This window comes from Dermacentor albipictus, chromosome 3, assembly GCF_038994185.2.
Source record: "Dermacentor albipictus isolate Rhodes 1998 colony chromosome 3, USDA_Dalb.pri_finalv2, whole genome shotgun sequence".
NCBI lineage: Eukaryota > Metazoa > Arthropoda > Arachnida > Ixodida > Ixodidae > Dermacentor > Dermacentor albipictus.
The window spans coordinates 100,513,365-100,536,411 of NC_091823.1; the positions used below are offsets into that span (position 1 = coordinate 100,513,365).

General features: G+C 44.3%; 2 long non-coding RNA genes across 3 annotated transcripts; one reads left to right on the plus strand and one right to left on the minus strand.

Annotated features, from left to right (window-relative positions):
• The first annotated feature begins 51 nt into the window (after nucleotides 1–51).
• On the plus strand, nucleotides 52–14,629 carry LOC135901335 (uncharacterized). Of its 2 annotated transcripts, none has more exons than XR_011512850.1 (3): nucleotides 52–196; nucleotides 418–536; nucleotides 12,632–14,629. It is a non-coding gene; the product is annotated as an uncharacterized lncRNA (long non-coding RNA). The 2 variants fall into 2 exon arrangements; XR_011512849.1 differs by lacking the exon at nucleotides 12,632–14,629 and adding an exon at nucleotides 6,122–6,331.
• On the minus strand, nucleotides 4,860–22,659 carry LOC135908351 (uncharacterized). Its single transcript, XR_011512848.1, has 3 exons — nucleotides 22,522–22,659; nucleotides 21,461–21,596; nucleotides 4,860–8,737 (listed from the first exon to the last, which is right to left on the minus strand). It is a non-coding gene; the product is annotated as an uncharacterized lncRNA (long non-coding RNA).
• Between the last annotated feature and the right edge of the window lie 388 nt (nucleotides 22,660–23,047).

Consider the following 23,047-nt stretch of genomic DNA (forward strand, 5'->3'; position numbering starts at 1 on the left):
TGAAAGAGCTACTCTCGAACGTAGATACGCCATTGCCGTCGTGTCGGCTGCAAGAGGTTCTGCGCGCGCTTTTGTGCGTGTCGAGAGCGTATAACGTGCGCGATATTCGTGCGAGCGCAGTTTGACTTGAGCAATCGTGGGCTTGGACTCCGTGAGATTTGCTTTCGTCATATGCGAGTTAGGGGCTTGCCGACAGGTAAACCGCCGCTGTACTTAAGTGAATACCTTGTTTTTCGTGGTCCTGAAATAAATGGCGCGTCGTTGCGATGGCGACTTCAATCGAGTGCGGTAATTGCTGCGCATTACGGGCGATTTAATTGCACAATACGTTCTGCATTATCGGTGTAGGCAGAGAAAACTTATCCTGTGAGCCTTACTTCCGTCAGTCAGTCGATTACATGTTTCGCTCTTTTCCAGTGCACATTCCTTGATATCCACTAACGAGCTGCTTCAAATATCGAAGTGTCTATTCATCGTGCAGATGTTTTTTATTATTATTATTAACACAACTGGCGACGAGCAGCAGAGTTACAGCCGTGAGTTTTCCTTTCGAGCAAACCTTTTCAAATTGAAGTTTTCGCTCATGTTCGCAAGATAGCAAATTTAAGTGTTATACTCGCCGCTGTATTTATTGATTCCATGGGACCTAGATTTAAGCTGCCTCAGGTTGAGGTTGTATTAACGCGCACAGAGGCTTTTAGAAAAATAGTAATGCAGTGGGCCAGTTTATTTGAAATGGTGCTATTTGTGAAGTTGATATTTCCCCTAGTCATGCTCAACAACTTACTGGTCAGATGCTTGAACTTCTGAAGAAGTATTTGCAATGTTTCCCTTCCAAATCAGCATTGTAACCAACGCTTTTCAGAAGTATGAGTGTGGTATTTGCCCCTGCAGCAATGCCATGAGTTCAAATTCAAATTGTGCCCACCGGCTGTCTATCCGTGTGCCACTAGAAAGTACAAAGAATTCATTTCTGAATTGTCGCAACATTTCTTTTTCATTCCATGTTTAAGGAATTTGTTTACTTCTTTTCCTGGTCATTGTGGACTTGCACACATTGAAGGTTGGGATAGTTTGGCAAAAGCATTGCATAGTGGGCCTGTAGGTTTTTTTTTTTTTTGTATTTAGCGCATTGCCCTTCTGACTGGCCAAATTGTGACCCCTTCTGCCTGTTGGGCTTCAAATCTTGTAGAAAATGGTGTGAGCAGCCTGGAGCGCACCTGAAGAGTAATGCTAGTTTGTGCATGATCATGTTGTTGCTGCTGGGAAGATGACATCTTAGGCACATATTTTTCATACTATTAACACAAATGTTTCCATCTTAATCCCTTTGTGGCTCAATCGTAGTAGACCTGTTCCGTTTTTCAGTTACTTTGTTGTTTATTTTTGTTACATATCAGTATTATGTACTATCAAGTTAGTGGGAATATAAAGCTATTTGATGTTGTATTCATGGGGAATCCTAGCTGATCCCTCGTCATGGGTTTGTGCATGATCATGTTGTTGCTGCTGGGAAGATGACATCTTAGGCACATATTTTTCATACTATTAACACAAATGTTTCCATCTTAATCCCTTTGTGGCTCAATCGTAGTAGACCTGTTCCGTTTTTCAGTTACTTTGTTGTTTATTTTTGTTACATATCAGTATTATGTACTATCAAGTTAGTGGGAATATAAAGCTATTTGATGTTGTATTCATGGGGAATCCTAGCTGATCCCTCGTCATGGGTATGTGCCATATGTCACAGGCAACAGTCATTCTAGTCTCTGCTTGTGGTAAAAGTATCCCAAAGCCTATTTTGCACGCTTGCAGATGAGTTGAGATTTAGACATCAATGCCAGCTCACAAAGCATCTTATACGGCAATCAGCCAGCCACGTCCGCAGATAGAGAATTCTGCATTTTCCAATCGTATTGTTTCTGTTGTCCTTGGCAGAGATGTTGATTGTACACAGAGGGAATATATTGTAGGACAATAAAAACTTGTGATTACAAGGGCCATATATGGTGGAAATTATAGTAGACTATGACCAGCATCAGTGGAAGCCCTGCGGTATCTAAAAAATTAGTAATGTGCTGGTTTTCATATGCTACAGCTGCTATGTGCATTAAGCTCACAACTCCCTTTTTGGCAACATCACCCAGGAATGCCCACTCCTAACACTCTGTCACATGCACTTTGACAGCATCTGCTTTGATCTACTTGATTGCATATCAGTAAAGATGGGTCTAGTTCACTAAAGACTGACAATGCTGCATTCGAATGGAACCAAACCGTTCTCAAAAAGTTATTGAAACCAGCCAAGCAGGTTTTCGACAACTTTAATCTGGCAAAATGACAAAAAGAAAGTTATTTGAAATAAGTGATGCAATGCTGATGAAGTTTGGGCAAGCATTTCAAGGTGATTGGCCTTCATTATCTCTAGTAATAGTGAACCTGCCAAATTGGCAAAGATCTTGAATGAATTCTTCACAAAGCCCAACTATTTTGTTGCTGCCCTATATTGTCTCTATAGGAAGAGTGCATACCAAAAATCTTGTGGCTTCCTGTTATAACACCCTATAACTTCCTTAGATGTAGGGCCGTTTGATATTCACCAATATATACTTACACAGGATTTAGATGATGCCTTTAAAGATGTGTCCCTCATGCTTACATGTAAAGGAGCACTGACATTAAACTTTTGGACTGGACTTTTTTATATTAATCTGGTTCTACATGGCAACTTTTATGACCATACCATGCCACTGAAAGCTGCGTGTGCTTTGAGGGATTCTTAATGTGTGCTAAGACTTGCTTCACTAAATAAATTTTCTTATGACTCTTCTCAAACATCTAAATTAAAATTAATTTAATTCCAGTGTTCTATAAGTCACAACCACGATACGATTACGAGGCATGCCATAGTTGCAGACTCCGGCTTAACTTTAATCGCCTGAGGTTTTTAACATGCACCCACTCCACAGTGTGCACCAAGACAGAAAGGAAAGACCAATGTTGTGCTGCATAGTGGTCTTAACATGCTCAGTTTTCAATGACCTAATAATGGCATGGCTTACTTATGAACTGCAGCATGCATCATTTGTTTGTGACCTACCATGCAATGTTGTCACCAGGTTATGGGGCCACACTGCCTTTGGCACATGTTTAAATGTTTGCATTAAGGATATATTTGTTGCACATAGAAGGAATTTGAAGTTTTGTAGTGTAATTGACTGAATGACAGCTACACATGCATAGGAAAAAAAATTATGCCAGGACTAGTTAAACTCTGCAGTGTTTGAGCTTGACGAATTCTTGCGATTTTACACATTTTGGATGACTGCAGGTCATTCATTACAGTTATACCAGCTTTTGTACTTTCTAGACATGCTTTTTGCCCTGGTTTTATACAGTGATCATAGATAGCCACACCACACCATGTTGGTAGAAGAATTCAGAATTTTAGTAAAATGGGGTTGCTCCATGTTGAGGTGCACCAGCATGTCATAGTAAATGGAAGCCAGAAGCAGCAGCATTTTAAGGTATTGTGCCGCACCATGTAAAGTCAGATTATTGTGCCCCACTTCACTCGCTGGCAGAACCTGCTGGTGAAGCATTCTGAGGAAGCTTTCGAGGTATGCTGCACTTTTTCCAAAACAGCGTCCGAGGCGGCCATCTATTTTGCCTACAGGACGAAAAGTCCCTGGCCAGGAGTGCATCAAACATACGGAAATAGCTGTCAATTGCGCTGCTGAACTTCTAGATAGTTATAGTTTTGCCCTCAGTTTGCAGAACACAGCAATGCTATAGCAAGCAGCGTGGAGAAAGCTGTTTCGGGGCTCAACCACGGCATAGCCAGCACTGCATGTGCATACTATACACAAACATGAGGTTTTAGCAGCAATACTTAAGAGGAAGCTTTAGCTCAGGTGCTCCTATCTAAATACATGTAAAAGGAGAATTGATTTTTCTCGGCAACCACTGCAACGAATTTGATGAGGTTTGTTGCATTTAAAAGAAAAGCTTGAAATCTAGTGAATGTTAGTTCCGAATTTTCGATATAGGTCATTAATTTTTTATTAAATATTGGCAGAAATTGAAAATTTCCAAGATACGAAGCTATCAAGTTTACAACTCTAACTGACAATGATGAAGGATAATACAATTCTGTGAATTGCATCTAATAGTACATCTAAAGCGGACAAAATTGATGTACACATGAATATAAAAAATTTTAGTAATATGGAAATACAACTTTTGCAGAACCCTTGTAACCAACGTAACAAATTCACGTAATATGTAAAACGACCTATCGAATTTGTCCGCTTTGAATGATCTAATGTATGCTGTTTACCGAACCGCGATGTCTGTTCTTGATGCAGACCTATGAATTTGTAAACGTGCTTCTATTTTTTTTCAAACGGTCGAATATTTGAAAATCTTTTTAACAAAATTCAGGCCCTAAATCGAAATTCCACTTCCAACAGTCACTAGAATTTAACTTTCTTTCTCAAATGCAACAAATTTCATTAAAATCAGTCCAGGTGTAGTCCCAGGAAAACATTTTTGCGTTTTACATGTATTTGAATAGGCCGCGTCGGAGATGGGCCCGAGCTAAAGCTTCCTCTTAACAGCAAATGGTATTTGTACTTCACTCTGTCTAACATTGCCAGGCTTTAAAATAGATGAGGTCACTCTCTTTCATTTGATGTGTTTATACAAAAGTGTGTATGCATGGTAGGGGTTAAGGCTCCTTGGTCAAGCCAAAAAATCCTTCCTGACATGAAGTGAACCCTTGTGCATTTCAGTCTGCAGTCGCTCACTGCACTTTCAAAAGCGCAATCAGCACCGAGAGCACAGGAAAACACACAAGCAATAGTTCAGCAATTTATTTGAAACAAATAAAACTTTCTTTTACAGAATGACCACATTCCAAAAAAGCAACCACATACTATGCAGATAATACAGCCAACTTATGTTAAGTGGACAGCTGTTAATGTGTCCTGCCTTTATATGTGCAAATGTTTCAAGTCTCAAAATGTGCCCCTACTTTGCAACTTGTCCTTGGAACGATGGATGATTTCAAATGCTAAATTTAGCACCATTGCCACACTGATAGAAGAAAACTACATATTAAAATGACAAGTCCTTGTAGAACAGAAAAGGGTGTACAGTAAACTTCCAATAATCCGACTCTCGTTAATTTCATTTTTCAGTTAATTCGGTCCTGGCCGGTGCCCATGCATTTCTATGGGCCTAAACATTCAGTATTTTGATCCTAAAACTGGCATTCGCCATATAATGCGAACTTGACCAGACCCCAATAACGACCCCTTTTAGTGGCAGCGTCTGCCTGAGCAGAGCTTAGGGGACAGTGAATGTGTTATACAAACGCTATCTCCTGCCTGAAATGCTTATTTTTGACCCAGCTGAGAAAGAATTTTAAGCTGTAACGGTAGCTGACAATGTCTGATTGTAGTACGTATCTGATTCTAACGAACAGTTTTTGTTTTCCAAGGACATTGAGCCGAAAATTGCCTAGCTGTACAATCAAGTGCGAAACTAAAACCATGTTTGTAGCATTCATATGCTTCACGTTAGAAGAGTTAACTGCTGGGCTAGTTGGTGATCTTGCATACTGAAATGATTTTGCGCCAAAAATCAACGCACACATGAAAGACGACACCACAGGTGCCCATGGTGTCGTTGTCTTTCTTGTGTGTGTTGTTCTTTGGCGCGAAATCTTTTCAGTATATGCTTTACCGCTTATCATGGCTGTAATACAGCGAAGCTGACTTTAGAAAGTTGGCTGGCATACTAAAAAATCAGGTATGCGTAGGTTTCCACTTTGGTTTGGAGTTGTCATTTCTACTTTAGTTTTATACTTTGGACAAATAGAAAGTTGATGCATGTTCGTTTTAGAGGCAAATTGCGCAAGCACATACTGCCAAATGAATCAACGGTGTTTCAGCAGGTTTTTGCATCTTAATTCGACCCGTCAGTCTCGTCAGGGTAGAATTAATGGAAGTTGACTGTAGAAATCGTGCGATGAAGCACAAAGAAAGTTACCTTGCTCAGGTAGTGAAAAAGCAAAGAAAAAGTGCTTCACACAACATCCACCGATGTTCTGTTGCAGATGCAAAAGCTGCCTCCCTTATCTTGAACAGAATAAATTCCTTTCGAAGACAAAATAAAGAAAACAGAAAGAGAAGTCATCAAGGCATTCCACATCTATCTTATTCAGTCTTTACAGTGTTGCTACATCACCATTTCCTGAGCCTCCTATGCCAAAAAAAGTTGTTGTCAAAAATAAAATGACCTGATTCCCATGTTTTTCACCATCCAAGCAGTGTTTACTGTCAATTATTACTGCTTTTTGTAACCTCACCTGTGATTACTGTATGTCAACACTGAGCTATATGATAAGCTTAGTAAAAGTTGAAAAAGTATACTGAATGTTTATTTCTGTTTTTTTAGACATAAGGAGGGGTGCTTAAAAGCGAGCCGCATTTGCAAAATGCTTGCGTAAACAGCAACTACCCCGGTCATGTCCTAATTGTGGCCATGTTGTCCCTGCAAACTTATTAATCTCATCCGCCCACCTAACTTGCTGCCGCCCCCTGCTACGCTTCCCCTCTGTTGGAATCCAGTCCATAAACCTTAATGACCATCGATTATCTTCCCTCCTCATTACGTGCCCTGCCCATTTTTCTTGATTTCAACTAAGATATCATCAACTCGCGTTTGTTCCCTCACCCAATCTGTTCTCATCTTATCCCCTTAATGTTACACCCATCATTCTTCTTCTTTCCATAGCTCATTGCACTGTCTTCAATTTAAGTAGAACCCGTTTCGTAAGCCTCCAGGTTTCTTCCCTGTACGTGAGTACTAGTAAGACACAGCTGTTTCACACTTTCCTCTTGAGGGATAATGGCAACCTGCTGTTCATGATCCGAGAATGCCTGCCAAACGCACCCCAGCCCATTCTTATTCTTCAAATTATTTCAGTCTCATGATCCGGATCCGCAGTCACTACCTGCCCTAAGTAGATGTATTCCCCTTACCACTTCCAGTGCCTCACTACCTATCGTAAACTGCTGTTCTCTTCCGAGACTGTTAAACATTATTTTAGTTTTCTGCAGACTAATTTTTAGACCCACCATTCTGCTTTGCCTCTCCAGGTCAGTGAGCATGCATTGCAATTGGTCCTCTGAGTTACTAAGCAAGGCAATATCATCAGCGAATCGCAAGTTACGAAGGTATTCTCCATTAACTCTTATCCCTAATTCTTCCCAATCCAGGTCTCTGAATACCTCCTGTAGACACGCCGTCAATAGCATAGGAGAGTTCGTATCTCCCTGCCTGACGCCCTTCTTTATTGGGATTTTGTTGCTTTCTTTATGGAGGACTACGGTGGCTGTGGAGCCGCTGTAGATATCTTGCAGTATTTTCACATAAGGCTCGTCTACACCCTGATTCCGTAATGCCTCCATGACTGCTGAGGTTTTTACTCAATCAAACGCTTTCTCGTAATCAATGAAAGCTATGTATAAGGGTTGGTTTCTTAATTAGGTCTTTCATCTCCTGCGATAACTTACCGGTATCCTGTCTAACGAAGTTACAACCGACTTCTATTGCACACTCCTTAATGATGCCCATAAGATTTTCGTTCATTGCTTCAACACTGAGGGTCTCTTCCTGAGTTAAAGCCCAATACCTCTTCCGCAGCCTGATCCGAAATTCCTCTACTTTCCCTCTTACCGCTAACTCATTGATCGGCTTCGTATGTACCAGTTTTTTCCATTCCCTCCTTTAGTCTAGGCTAATTCGAGATATTACCATCCTATGGTCACTGTAGCGCACCTTGCCGAGCACGTCCACATCTTGTATGATGCCAGGGTTAGCGCAGGGTATGAGGTCTACTTCATTTCTAGTCTCGCCATTCGGGCTCCTCCAAGTCCACTTTCGGTTATCCCACTTGCGGAAGAAGGTATTTATTGTCCGCAAATTATTCCATTCTGCAAACTCTACTATACTGATGGGCGACTTCAATGCCAGGGTAGGCAAGAAGCAGGCTGGAGAAAGGTATCTTGTTTTGACTTTATCCATCGCCGATTCCCTGTCTTCATAGAAGCTTTCGACTTGCTGGTCACTGGATGTAGGCGGCTAGACATGTACGGCCTTCAATTTGTACCTCTTCTTAAGTTTTACAAGACCTGCTACCCTCTCGTTAATGCTACACAATTCCTGTATGTTACCAGCTATATCCTTATTAATCAGGAATCCAACTCCTGGTTCTCGTCTCTCCACTAAGCCCCGGTGGCACAGGATGTGCCTGCTTTTTAGCGCTGTATATGCTTCATTTGTCCTCCCAACCTCACTGAGCTCTATTATATCCCGTTTAATGCCCGCTAATTCCTCCAATAGCACTGCTAGACTCGCCTCACTAGAGCACGTTTTAGCGTTAAACGTTGCCAGGTTCAGATTCCAATGGTGGCCTGTCCGGATCCAGAGATTATTAGCACCCTCTGCGGCGTCACAGGTCTGACCGCCGCTGTGGTCAGTTGCTTCGCAGCTGCTGGGGACCGAGGGCCGGGGTTTGATTGCTCTATTCATATAGGAGGTTGTGGCCAATCCTGCTCTGGTAAGGGAGTGCATTACCAGTTCTGGTCACTGGGGTCAGGCCACCAGGCCTGTTTATACAACTGTATCAACGTGGATTTTTTTTATCCGGTGGAAAATTGTGTGGCACCTGGAGAGAGAGAGAAAGAAGTTTAATGACACGAAATGCCGAGAGGTCGGCCTGAGGTATATTCCTCTAGCCAGCTACTCGGCATTGGGGGAAGGGGAAGAGGGAAAGAAAGAGGGAAGAAAGAGGTGCATGATGGGTGACGATGACGATAGAAGGAAGATGTAGAACATATGGCAAGCAATTTGGCATGCTCAAAGTCTGCAATCCAGGCCCGTAATTTTTAAAAAGTTCGGTAATGCCTTGATTGCCTTGAAACTCGACTGAGCGTCTGGCCAAGGGCCTAAAATAACGTCCTCCGACAACGGTGCGCTGTCGAGACGCGTAAGGTCCTTGACCAACCTATCACGCTCTTCCACAAACTTAGGGCAGTCACAAAGCACATGACCTATAGTCTCAGTCACATTGCACACCTCACGTGTGGAGACTCGGTGCGTCGCATGAGGTGCGCGTAAACGCGCGTAAACGCTACCCCCAGCCTTAGTCTGTGCAGAAGACTGGCACAGCTTCGTTGAATTTTCGGTGGTAGCCTAAAATTCATAGTGCGGTCCAATCTCTGGAGTCGTCTGTGGCGATTATCCGGATTGTCCCAGTGCTTTGCTGTCAATTTTCGGATGACACTGGAGAGGAGACAGTTGGCGTCCGCTCTTGAAAAAGGAATTGAAAGCAGTGACTCTCGTTCTTCGAGTGCTTTCTTCGCTTCGGCGTCGGCCAGTTCGTTGCCCTGTATACCGCAGTGACTAGGAATCCACTGAAATGTGATCTGGTGGCCGTTTTCTTGCGCTAAAGTGTAGAGCTCGGCAGTTTGAAGAGCCAACACTCTGTAAGCGCTTTCTTTCAACACCACTCTAAGTAGTTGAAGAGCCGATTTTGCATCACTGAAAACTGTCCATATTTGAGGAGGCTGTCGCGCAATATATTGAACGGCCTCTCTTATTGCCACTAATTCCGTAGATGTTGTAGTCGTCTTGTTATGCAGACGAAACCGTTGAATGACTTGATGCGCAGGCACGACAAAAGCCGCACCAGACGCATACGACGAGACCGAGCCGTCTGTATACACGCTCACCGAGGAGTCATATTCTTTCGACATATATTCAAGTGTTAAATGTCTGAGGCCGACGGTAGGTATTCGTGATTTTTTAGAAATTCCGGGAATAGATAGACGTACCGGTATTTTGGACATTACCCATGGGGGCATATGTGGAAGGTCAGCCGGGGCAAAGTATGCTGGCACCTGGATTTGAACCACAGTCCTTCTGCACGTGAGGCGGATGCTCTACCTCTACGCTATCGCTGTATCAGGGCGCAAGTAGTAAGTAATTATACGGGAAGCGTTTTATTTACTGTAATTGGAGGATTGGAGTAGATTAGTTTGACCACTCAAACAGTGGGACTGGTCCAACTGTCAGAATTCTGACAAGTTATAAGGACTGGAATCGCATAACCACAACTCTGTAGGAATGGAGTGGGAATAGAATGGAGCACCCCCACTCTGCAATTCTGCACCATGCCGTTAGACCCTGTTCTTGGGCAATGCCAGCACAGCTCTAGAATCACAAAGACGACCGCACTACCAGGGCGAAACACATAGAAGGCCCGTCAGCTGCCGCATGATCACGTGCTGCCAACGAGCAATCCTGCACATCCTATATATATATATATATATATATATATATATATATATATATACATATACACAGTGCACAGACTGGTACCCTAGGTAGGGGCTAGGACTCGCAAAAACTATAGTGTTCTCCACAACTGTGACGAGTACCAGGCCACCAAACTCCTTGCCCTGTGCACGTTGCTGTCTATCTTCATGAGCCTAGATCCTGATGCAACCACTGGTGCCACACTGCTATTTTCAAAGGCCACCACTAGGTAAAGTGCCAGGGCCCGCCCAGGCCAGGGGTCATCAGCTTGGTCCAATACACAAAAGACAGTAAACTTCGAATTGAGAGGACTACGAATTGGATTAGTAAATTATTAACTAACGCGAACCAATTTGTAACTACTAATGAATTTTCTTCTCCGTGATTGCTAGTAAGATCCGGTGTGCCACGAAGCTCTGTATTGGGACCAATTTTATTCCACCAAAAACATGGCTCCACACATTGTTTGAAAACATGTGAAGGCATATGCTTGTATCGGACAGCGAGAATAAGTAAGAGTCAGTAAGCAATGTCAAATACATGCAATCTGGCTCACAAAACAAAAGAAACTGGTCACTATTTAGTAATAGTTTTCTTTTGTGTGAAAGAACTGCACCCTTGAAAAGTTCCTCATTCTACAAAAGTTTATATAGTGAAATATAGAAATATTTGGATGCATTTGAGTTGTCACCTGGCCCAGGGAACTTCTAGTGGCGGTCTGTCTCTATCTCTCAATTCCTGGCACTCCCCAATATTGTCACGTGGGCAGCAAAACTGTTATTAATGAAACGAGCGTTTTATTGGGCGAACTTGTGCCCTCAAAAACAGGCTACACTCAAAGAAGGATGGTAGCGGCGAACACGATCGGCGGTCGTCGAAAATCTGATGAGCGGGTCAAGCGCGTCGGCTTTTATACATCTGTTGTCGAATGTTCCAGAGCAATCGCTGGGACCCGCGTGCCTTTCACAAAGTTTCACATTATTCACGTCACGTACACATGCATTTAGATAACACAAGTTGCAGTGAAAGACAGTGGATGGAACCCATCGATAACTTCCAGAAACTTCTTTTACATGCAGGCACGTCCTGCGCAGCGCGATTACATTTGTTAGGTGGCGAGAAGTGGTCGCCCGATAAAGAAGTACACGTGTCAATATACAGCATGCCTGACTGCTGCAGTGGTCAAGTGCTCTGCAGCTGTAGGAAACCAAGGGATAAGGGTTGATTTCACAATTTATGGCATTTCCAGATTTTTTACTTAGTACGATCTCTACACTATGTCGACACTATGCCACTAGACCATTGCTGTGCTGCAGTCATCATAATATTAATTACTCATTGTATACACAAGCTATACAGCTGGTTAGGCAAAATTTTAAACTCCGCAAGGAAGACAGGACATGAACTGAAACATAGGCACACACAAAGCACAGGCTTCCAACTGGTTTTATTTCGTGAAAGCAGAGAATATATAAGGTACTTCAAATTAGCAAAACAAGGAGCAATTGCGAATAATTTGTGCATGAGGCAGTGATGAAAAATATCATGGCCATGTATGCATTAAGAGTGCAGGAGAGTCTTAATGTGCCCATCTGAGTAATTCTTTCCTTGAGAATCTCCTCTTGCAGTGCAGGAGCTGCGACAGCAAAAGCTGCCTGCCTCATATGGAACAGAATAAATTCCTTTCGAAGGCAAGCTCAAAAGCAGAAAGAGAAGTCATCAAAGCATTCTACATCGCTAAAATTTGTGACAACTAAGTTAGCTCACCTTCTTGATACCTATCAAGGAAAGAAATAGAATTCTTAGAAGGGCACCTTGGGACTCTACTGCACTCTTAATGCACAGGTGGCCTTGCTATTTTTCATATCTGCCTCTTGCACAATTTCTTTGCGAATGTTTTTTGTTTTGCCATTTTGAAGAACCTTATAAACTCTCTGCCTTCACCAAACAAAGCCAGTCGGAAGTCTATACTTTGCGCATGCATCTATGCTTTTGTTCATGTCCTGTCTTCCTCACACAGTTTAAAATTTTGCTGAAGCTACAAGCTGACTAGCCCAACAACATGCCTTACTTCAGTGTCCAGCTGGGCTTGTTGGTAAAGCTACACAATGCCAGCTCAAGTGACCACCGTGTGTGTCTGCTCTTCCGTGTTCGCATGTGGCTCAGCCTTGATTGCATGTGTAGTTTCAATACTAGCTACTATATTTTAACTACTAATATAACTTCTATCTTCAACTTCCAGCTAGACAGAGTACCTCATACTACATTCTGAACATTGCTGCAGTCAAGAAGGATTTCTGTCTAATGCGCTGGCCTCTACCACCAAATGCCTGAAAAATTAAGAAACATTATGTAGATTCCAGACACAGTCGGGATTTATGTTGCACGTAAATGGCTATGTAGCGTTGGTTTGGGTTCTTCCAAACATTGCAGTGTTGACCAATGTGTTTGTGTATGGCGAGTGATTGCATATATGACACAAGCTTTGTGAGTAGAGTATGAATGCAAAGGCATGGTTTCTTTGCCTCTTTCCTAACACTGTGGTGGCAGCTGTTTTGACGAGTGGAAAACTTGGCTTATGCAGTATGCGCAAATGGGCACGTGCCTATTCTAGGCCCATCTCATAGAATGGGTATGTGTCGCTGCGACACAAGTATACAAGCCTTACATGTAGTATTAAGATAAGTGTCATATGTCTCTGTGCATACACCTCTTGTCAACGTTCTTCACTAAACAAGCACATGTCACCTTCATCCTCACTGCACAGAGACCAGCTATAGGTGATAAGGTGGCTTCCCTGCATAACATGCCTGTGACATCTGCTACTGCTAGCTTGCCAACGCAAATACGCTTTCCATCATTTGGATTGCAACAATGCATTAAATATGAATGTTTCATAGATTCTCATTAACCACTTTTAACATGTATGTTGGATCTACACAATTCCTTTTTGTACTCCAGTGAAGAAACATTACAGCATAAAGGTACAGTGTCCATGTTGTGCTAGCTGCTACAGTGAGGGGGACTTGGAAATGTGAGCGAATCCCGAAGGTGGTGCATTCTAACAAAGCACCTCGAAGTCCAGCTACAAAGGAAGAATGGGAGAGACTGACATGCTCACAGTTTGATAAGCAACTTGTATATGCACACATGCTCTGACATGTATTATGCACTGTTATACACGTGCCACTATCCCATACACACAGCAATGCATTGGGGAGCAAGAAGTATGTGCACGACAGTGGTCAAATGGCTAGAGTGTCAGGTTGTTATGCTGGGAAACAGGCTCGGGGTCACTGTAACATATTTTTGTTTTCAATGCAGAAGACCGAAACGAGTCGGGACGTAAAATTGCCTACTGCAAAGTGCTTGGTATGAAAAAATAATTATTTGCATTAAAAATGCCCAAATCTAGCGCATGCAAGTGTGCATTCCCACATACCTGAAACGTTTTGAGGTGCAGCACATTGCAAGTGCAGTGGCTTTGCCACAAGGTTGACGTGTATAACAGTAAAGAGCATAGCAACAATGGTAGCTTTTCCACATAACCAAGGTGCATTGCGGTGCAGCACATTGCAACAGCTGTGGCTTCTACACAAAGCTAATGTGCATAATGCTGCAGCATGATGGAGCATGTTTTTAACAGACACAACATAGAGGCTCTTTACATGTACATCAATGATTTTATGAGCAGCTAAAGTGGTTGTGAATGCTGCAACGATAATGTTTTTGTTTTCACTTTTCAGACTGCAGAATGCCGATTTCTACATTATACTAGGGCAAATAAGTAGCTTTTTTATTCTCAATGCCTTTTAAGCAGTGTGGTGTTATCGCGACCACAGTATATTAGAGAAAATATGAAAATTTAGTATAATACAACTAATAAGCTTTGCTTCTAGTATCACTGAAAATCATATCAAGAAGCTTGGAGAACTGTCTCCTACTGAGTGCACATAAAAAGCATTTCGAAATGGTGGGCTCAAAGCACTGAAACTTCAGTCACAGGCTGCATTCTTAGTCTTCCCCCAAATATAGGTCATGACCCTGAGACAGCATACATCAGATTCAGCTTGCAGTTGTGAAGTGGCTTGGGAAGTTCACAAATAGATCTGAAATTATTTTAAAGTTCAGGCTATAGCTTGTATGTGCAGTTGTGCCTGCTCATAGCACAACTGGTGCTGTATAGCATACTCGTGATAAAAACAGTTCCCCAACAGAAAGGCACTCCTTTTTGTGCAACTTCCGTGACTGTCTATTAGACAGTCACGAGAGCATGAAAAGGGTTTGAGACTTTTAAGACCAATTTCCTTGAGGCAAAGTTTAGCATGGAGCCAGTTTGGTCACAAGTTATTCCTACTCACACGTCTGTTTTCTTTTTTTTTTAATTTAGTTTCAGGTCCACCTAAATTATTGCCGTCATGACAGTCTTCACATAATATGGTAGCATCAATTGTTGTATTAATCATTCGAGCATCGAAATCTAAAAGTTTGCAGCAGTGTAAAAGGACAGGAGGACAACGGAAAAAAGGAGAAGTATCACATTTTAACATTAGTGGGTTGCAGTGCAACAGAAATAGGCAAGCACTAATTGAGCAACGAGACCGCTGGACACAGGAAACGCAGATTTAGTTGAAACACAGCAGCCTGTAAGGAAGAGATGGAACATTAATTCTTTGCGAAGCTTAGTCTGCATCACTATTTTGTATGCCATCGGTGATCATGAACATGCCAGAGGCAAAGCATACTGTTATGGGGATGTTGGAAGTATAGAAAGACTGTATTTACAATATAATGCCACGAGAACTTGGTCACATTCACAACAATGATGGAGAAAATCAACGATGTCTGTTGCACAACTATAGTTGGCAACACCTTTGTTATCGCGTAGCGTGTCGTGTAATCAGTAGCGATGGCAATCGACTTGTTAACTCTAGTCGTCGGAAAAGTGCCAGGCAAGTCAAGGCCTAAGCGAGAGAACGGTTCGGAAGGAACTTCAACTGGATGGAGTCATCCGACAGGTGGTCGGGGAGGTTTCTCTCGGTGCCGACACAATTCACAAGTTGCGACATAAGAGTGCAGTAAGCAGTAGAGACCCAGCCAGAAGAACCGGTGTCGTACGTGATCGTATGTACGCAAAACTCCAAGGTGTCCCGCCGTCGGTGCATCGTGACATTCAAGAACAGATTGCAGATGACAAGGAGGGACAAGGAGCAACTCAGGGCCATCAGCGTTGATAGTGCTGTGGTAGAGGATGCCGTTGTGCGACACGAACATGCGGCATGTGCCGTCAGTGCTGCTGGAGTGATTGTATTCCGGCGATGATGGGCTGTAAGGACTCGTCGCGTTGTTGTTCGCCGCGCATGTCAGTCATGTCAGTGAACGCCATCACACAGGTCATCAGATCATGCGTAGAAGGATTAAGTGGATCCACGGGGTGACGAGAGGCAGTCAGTGTCCTTTTGGAGGCATCCAGTCTTGTAAGTGACAATAAATGAAAATTCCTGGAGCCACAAAGCCCAGCGACCAAGCCGCCCTGTCGGGTCCCGGAGGGAAGACAGCTGGCAGAGTGCATGGTGGTCTGTAACAATCGAAAATGTGCAGCCGTACAAATATGGCCGGAACGTGACGATAGCCCAAACTAAAGCGAAGCACTCCCACTTGGTGATGGGGTAATTTCTCTCGGCAGGTGACAGCAGGCAGCTGGCATAAGCTATCACGCACTCGGTACCCTTGTGTTGTTGATCGAGAACAGCGCCGATGCCATGACCGCTTGCACCAGTGTGGACTTCGGTCAGTGCAGATGGATCAAAGTGGGCAAGTATGGGAGGGGTGGTCAGAAACCCGATGAGAGCGGCAAAAGCGTCAGCCTGCTCCGGGCCCCGTGAGAATGGCGTGTTCTCCTTTAGAAGATCTGTTAAAGGCTGAGCAATGTTGGCAAAGTTTTTGACAAAACGGCGAAAGTAAGAACACAGGCCGACGAAGCAGCGCACGTCAGAAGCAGAATGTGGCACAGGGAAACTGCGTATGGCACGAACTTTTTCCGAATCTGGTTGAACACCGGATGCGTCAATGAGGTGTGCCAACACTGTAATCTGACGACGCCCAGACTGACACTTCGTGGAATTCAGTTGGAAGTCTGCTTTTAAGAAGACCGCAATAATGGCAGCGAGTCGGGTAAGTCGGCTGCCGAACATGGGAGAAAAAACAACAGCTTCATAAAGGTAACAAAGACAGGTGGTCCATATGTAGCCTCGCAGAAGAGAGTCCATCAGACGTTCAAATGTCGCTGGAGCATTGCATAGGCCAAAGGGCATGACTTTGAACTGATATAAGCCATCCGGCATGATGACGGCTGTCTTCTCCAACCATTTCATCAACTGAAATCTGCCAGTAGCTGGATCGAAGATCGATGGACGATAAGTATTTAGCACTGTGCAAGCAGTCCAAGGCGTCATCGATGCATGGTAGTGAGTAGACATCTTTTCGTGTGATCCCATTTAAGTGGCAATAATTGACGCAAAAATGCCAGGCACCATCTTTCTTTTTTCACACGGACGACAGGCGAAGCCCAAGGGCTGGCTGATGGCTCGATGACCCCCTTGCGGAGCGTTTTGCCCACCTCTGGTTGGATGACTCGATGTTCATGCGATGCACGATAGGGACGCCGACAAATAGGATTTGTGTCTCCAGTGTTTATACGGTAGTGAACAACATATGTTTGGCCTAAAGGCCTGTAGCCGAAATCAAAGATGCCATTGTACGATTCAAGCAGGAGACGTATGTCCCTGGCCTGTGTAGAGGTGAGGTTAAGTGCAGTCATTTTTGCAAAGTCATCCGTTAATGAACCAGAGCTGGGAGCTGCAATTGGCACTAATAAACCCTTCTCAGAATGCAGACTCTCAACATCAAATTCAGAACCACTAGAAACGCTGTCCAAGAAAATGCTGGCTGGAATCACTTCAGGGCACAGGCTGAAATTCAGAAGCGGTAAAACGATGTCATTATTAGTAACCGTGACTGGTTCAAAGCACATCGATGATGGGGCAAAGAACATATTCACCATCAGGAACCTGTGGCTGGGCGGTCAAAGTGACGTAAGTAACTGCATCGGGTGACAAACGCACATCGTGAAGTGAGCACAAGTGCGGGGAGGCGGTGCTCGGAGCATCGGCTAGTTGAGGCAGTTCTAACTGAAGAACGCCGGTCATTAAGTCGATGAGAGCAGAATGAGTGGATAAAAAGTCAAATCCAAGGATAACGTTATGAGGGAAGTCGATCACAGCAAAGAGAACAGAACTAGGGCGGCCAGCTATACTTGCAGTACACATTCCAAGAACAACCAGCATGCCACCGTCAGTCATATGAAGCACTCGGGCAGCTGCTGGGGTGAGGAAATTCTTTAAACGTCTACACGGGCTAGCACTCATCACAGATATGTGGGCTCCACTGTTGATGAGTGCTTGGACAGCTATGCTGTCTATTTTAACGCCAATTACACTTATTCTTGTGGGCATAGACAGAGGATTTGCTGCAGCATTAGGCAATGCAGCACCACCTCCGAGGGCTGCATTTCTTAGTTTTACGAACGGGTGTGGCCAAATGCCACAGGGGACCAAAGGCGACATGGCTGCAGCGAACAGGAAGATGGGCAACATGTTTGCGGTGAACGAGACTGGTGTACGTGTGACGATGGTGAGCAACTGTACCACATGTGCCTAGCAGAGTTGGCGCTGTTAGATTCAGCGGTGGGCGAAACATTTTCATCAAAACGGCTCAGGTTGGTCGGCGTGCGAAGTGTTAAGGGCGACGAGCTGCGACAGTATCAGGCGACATGACCAATGCGGCGGCAGATGAAACATATCGGCTGGTCGTCTGCAGTTGTCCACTCAGTCGGGTTGCGATAACACGGAGAGAAGCGTCGGGATGGAGCAAAAATAGTAGAAGGGTATCTGTTAGCTCTGGTGTTGGCAAGAGCACAGACAGAACATAAACCAATGTTTTCAAGTTCCTGGTGAATGATAGCTTGTGAGAAGGGGACTGAAAATGTAGCATCAGGGATACGCGAACAGAAATGCAGGCGCCATCACATCCAGTTCATGTCAACGATTTACACCACGTCCTCCGATGGCGGTGCATGCTGCTGTGTGGGTTGATCTTCACACGTCTGCATTGCAGCAGTATTAGGAAGTCTGGCGAATGGTTGCAAGACGCATCGGCTTTTGGCCTGCTGGAATTCTCGGCACTCTTTAAAGATAACATCAACTGTAGGGCAGCTTTTGCACATGAGCAGATTAAAGGCGTCGTCAGCAATGCCCTTAAGCACATGCCCGACCTTCTCAGCTTCTGTTATGTTGTGATCGGGTTTGCTTTACGACAAAGTGCCAGCATGTCCTGGATGTACAAGAGACAGGACTCCATGGGGGATTGGGCAAAGGAGGCCAGTTCCTGTTTTGCATCAATTTTACGGCCGGCTGGTTTGCCAAACAACTCTGTCAACTTCTCTTTGCGTTGGTCCCAGCTTGTTAGCTCATCTTCGTGGTTTTCGTACCACACTTTTGCCATGCCTCTTAGGTAGAACAACAGGTTAACTAGCATATGCGTAGGGTCCCATCTGTTGATTCCACTCATGCGTTCGTACATAGCTACCGACTCTTCAACATTGGCGCCATCGGTACCGCAGAAAGTTCCAGGATCCTTATTTATCACCGCCGCTACTGCGTTGGGGTTATAAATAAGGATCCTGGAAGTTTCTGCGGTACCGATGGCGCCGATGTTGAAAAGTGGGTGGCTATGTACAAATGCATAAACTCGGACATGCGAGAAATCGTCAGTGCGTCTCTACGGGACTGCACGGTAGTCGAGGCTGAAGAAGCGGCCGTCGCTCTAGCGGCAGCGGAGGGCTATCGGACTAGGTGGTTTTTAACAATACTAACCAACTCCCAAACAGCATGCCGAAACTACATGTTAGGCAGAATAGGTCACAGAGCGCTCCACATACTTCGCTCTGAAGATCACCACACACAAAACCCAGAAAAAGAACAACCAATTAGACACACGATAGTGTGGACGCCGGGTCACACGGACGTGGAAGGCAACCGTGAGGTTGACAGGGTAGCTCGAGAATACACAGCATACCGAGCACCCTCCACCAATGACCTCGAGGAAACTGAGCCAGTCCCCAGAGAATACTCGGCTATCCTAAACCACTATAAGGGCAGCAGGAAGCGGTACCCCCCACTGCATAGCTCTCTCACTAGAGAGGACTCCATAGCTTGGAGGCTGCTACAGACGGGTGCATATACGAACTTAAACACACTCAGTAAAATACAACCCACACAGTACACTGACAAATGCCCATGGTGCCAGGAAACACCGACGCTCTACCGTATAACGTGGGCCTGCCAGAAAAACGCGGCACCAAACCTGAGTGCGGAGCAATGGAAAGGAATGCTCTCTAGCGACTGTCAGGACATCCAACTAGGGCTGATCCAACGGGCCCAGCTGGCAGCGGCATCCAGCGGAGCCCTGGACTAGAGGCAGAGGGTTATTGCTAAAAAGATGGAAGACACCATCTGACTCCGCGAAATTCATTAAATTTTTCTAGAGCTCAATAAACGTTTTTGCTCCTTTTCCAGGATCCTTGGGTTGCACAACCACAACCTTGGCTATGCCCAATGACAAGGGACAGCAAGATGCTACTTTATGCCCAGATGTCACCTCTTATGACATTTCAAGGCAGCGAAGCTGAGACTGCACTGTATTCAGCGGCACTGACAACCATGATGTAGAGGACTGACTTTCCCCCTATGTACAACACATCAGCAGAATAAGAACAAGGAAATGCCCCACACAGGTGCGTGGCACTAAACTGGACGCACTACCTGCTGTATGCAAGAGAGAATTAGGAAGAATGAGCTTCCCATTACTCCTGAGCACCTACCTACAACTGTTTTTATGGGCACAGCATTGAAGCTGCAATTGAGGTAATGCCTAACACCACATGAAATACAAAGCACAATACGTCAACACAGAGAAACCAAAACAACTGCACACACAACTTCTCACCGAAATAGACACAACGTCTGCTTTATGTTGCATCTGAGCTGAAACGGGAGAATCCCAAACTCTGTGTCACATAACATCTGAAAGAATCAGTTGCTATGAGAGAACCAGTGAGATTAATCTGGCGCGCTATGCATGCATCTGTAGCCTAACGGGTAAAGAATTGGGCTGCTGCACTAAGGACCCAGACTAACGACCCACCATCAGGCACGTTACTATTATTGAGCCTATCTGACGATGTACAAAGAAGACAGGAGACAGATCATGATAATGCTAATAATGATAAGCTGAACCCACGTTTTCTGCCTTGTGCTTGCAATGCTCTACCAAGTGAGCTTAAATGGCAGTTGTCCCAATGTCAATTTTCTTGGATAGCGGCGCATGTGTACTAAGCATAGCCCTAAGAGTGCTGGGCAGCAGCACTCACAGTCATGATGGCAGATGTTAAGTATCCTTTAAAGCACCCATACTACAAAGTACATGATCTTAGAAGCTGGCAAGTGGCTAATAAACACTCGTTTTCTACCATGAGGAACCAAGGCAGCCGAAATCAAAACATTTGTAGCTTATGAGCGAGAAAAATCAGGGGAGTCACGCAGCTCAATTTTTTGTTTATAACAAGCATACGATGGCAACAGACTATGAAGCAACAATGACTATATAGAAAAATGGGTTAGAGCTGACGACAATCATTGGCAGCTCACACTATAATGCTTTCTCTACAATGTATTGTCTCAAGACATCTGGCAGCAAATCTTCTGGATTCTTCTACTATGTCTTTTGCAACTGAAATTTTCAATGTGTGTAATACTTCACGGCAACTTAGAACACTTACATGGTTAAGCATCTACATACCTTAAATTTGTGGACCAGCTTTGTCACCTTTCTAGAACAATAACTCCCTGGTGTCATACATCACTCAAACCACTACTAATTAAATCTACCTTTAGATAAGCAGTACCTGCATTAGATGCAGCAGCATACCCTTTTAGCAAATGCATATACATACCACGCTCAGACTGAGCAAACCAAACAAACCAACAGCGACCAGTACTTGTGTCCATTTGTCTTCAACGAGGCAGAGACAGGCCAGGTCTCAATAAACACAACAAATATAAGGTGCAGGCAGAGGAAATAAGCAGAAGCTGTAAAGACAGCAGTAAAGTGAAACAAATTAGACAAATTTGCACACAGTCAGCGATCTGGGCCGAGGACAATTCACAACGTTACTGCCACAATTAGAAGCAAATGCTCCTCATGCAACAAGAAAAAACACGTTTTAGCTGTAAACAGCACGAGTGCGTGGAGTTGGTTGATATTCTAAAAACAGCACAGACAACAATTAAAGCAGACACACTACTTGTGTCATCTGCCTTCTTGCTGTTTTTTAAATATCGGTCACAGTTGCAAAGCTACGCACATGATCTATGAACGAAAGCAACGGACGTGCATATAAAGCTTGGTGAGCCGATTCATACTCATATATGTTTAATTTTGAAAGTTCCAGTAAAAGCGATAGTAGCAGCAGCAGTAAAGTTGGTTCGTTTACCAGCTCGCTCACAACGTACGCATTGTATGATTTAACTCGACGGCTCGCAAAGGGGCTACTAAGAAGCTTTAAGTGAAGGAAATACGCTTTCGTTATCTCACTGCAACGAATGAAAGCCTCTGACGCCCATACCGCGGTCAGCAGTGAAAAAGTTAATTAAATGCAGCAATGCGCTGCATGGGTAAATAAGAAGGGCATAGCGTAGTCATCCTATAGAGATGGAGAAAAATAGACTTAAGAACGCGATAAACATCATAGGACGACATCCACGCTAGTTGAGTGCATGCATTTCTGGCGCGTGGAAGATGTCGCTGTTTTTTTGTTAATTTTTTTACATCGGTGCAACGCGTAGGAACTGCAGTGTTGAAGGCACGAACGAATAAATTATACTGCGATCACTGCGGGACCTGCGACAACCGTTTCGTGTTCCTTCGAATTTCGAGATCACATCGACCACAGCTCGAATGCGCAACCGGTTTTTTACGTGTCAGCAAGAGAACGGGTAATCGCACAACACTTACCGTTGCTCCAAGTACGTCGCGGTAGCACCAGCAGCTGGGCCACAAATGTCATCAAGCCCTGGCCCACCGCAGTGTCCTCAACTTGAAGCTTCTATAAGCATTCGCCAAAAACTAAAAGCGGACCACAGCCATACGTACGCGCGCGAACGAGACGCAAGCCATGCGTCTGAGTTCGAGGGTAGTTTTTTCAAAAAAGCAAAAACAAACAACAATGTGACGTCACATCCGGTAAAGTCCATGTGTCCTCCTTTCTCACCTTCTCTCAGCTAACGCATGCGCAGAGACCACGGAGCACTCGGGGGCGATGTTCAGGTGACGTTCAAGCGCTCCCGTTCACGTGATCGTGTGTTTTGTTTCTCGCATGCGTTGATGGCGCTGGCAGCGCTAAAGTACTTCAAGCGGAAAGTCAGAGAGGCTGAATTAATCTCATGGGTGGCGGCAATGGAAAAGAAACCTGCCATGAGTAACTACTTAAGGGGAAAAAACGAAATTAGGAAAGAAACCATTTATGATAACTCAAAGGGAA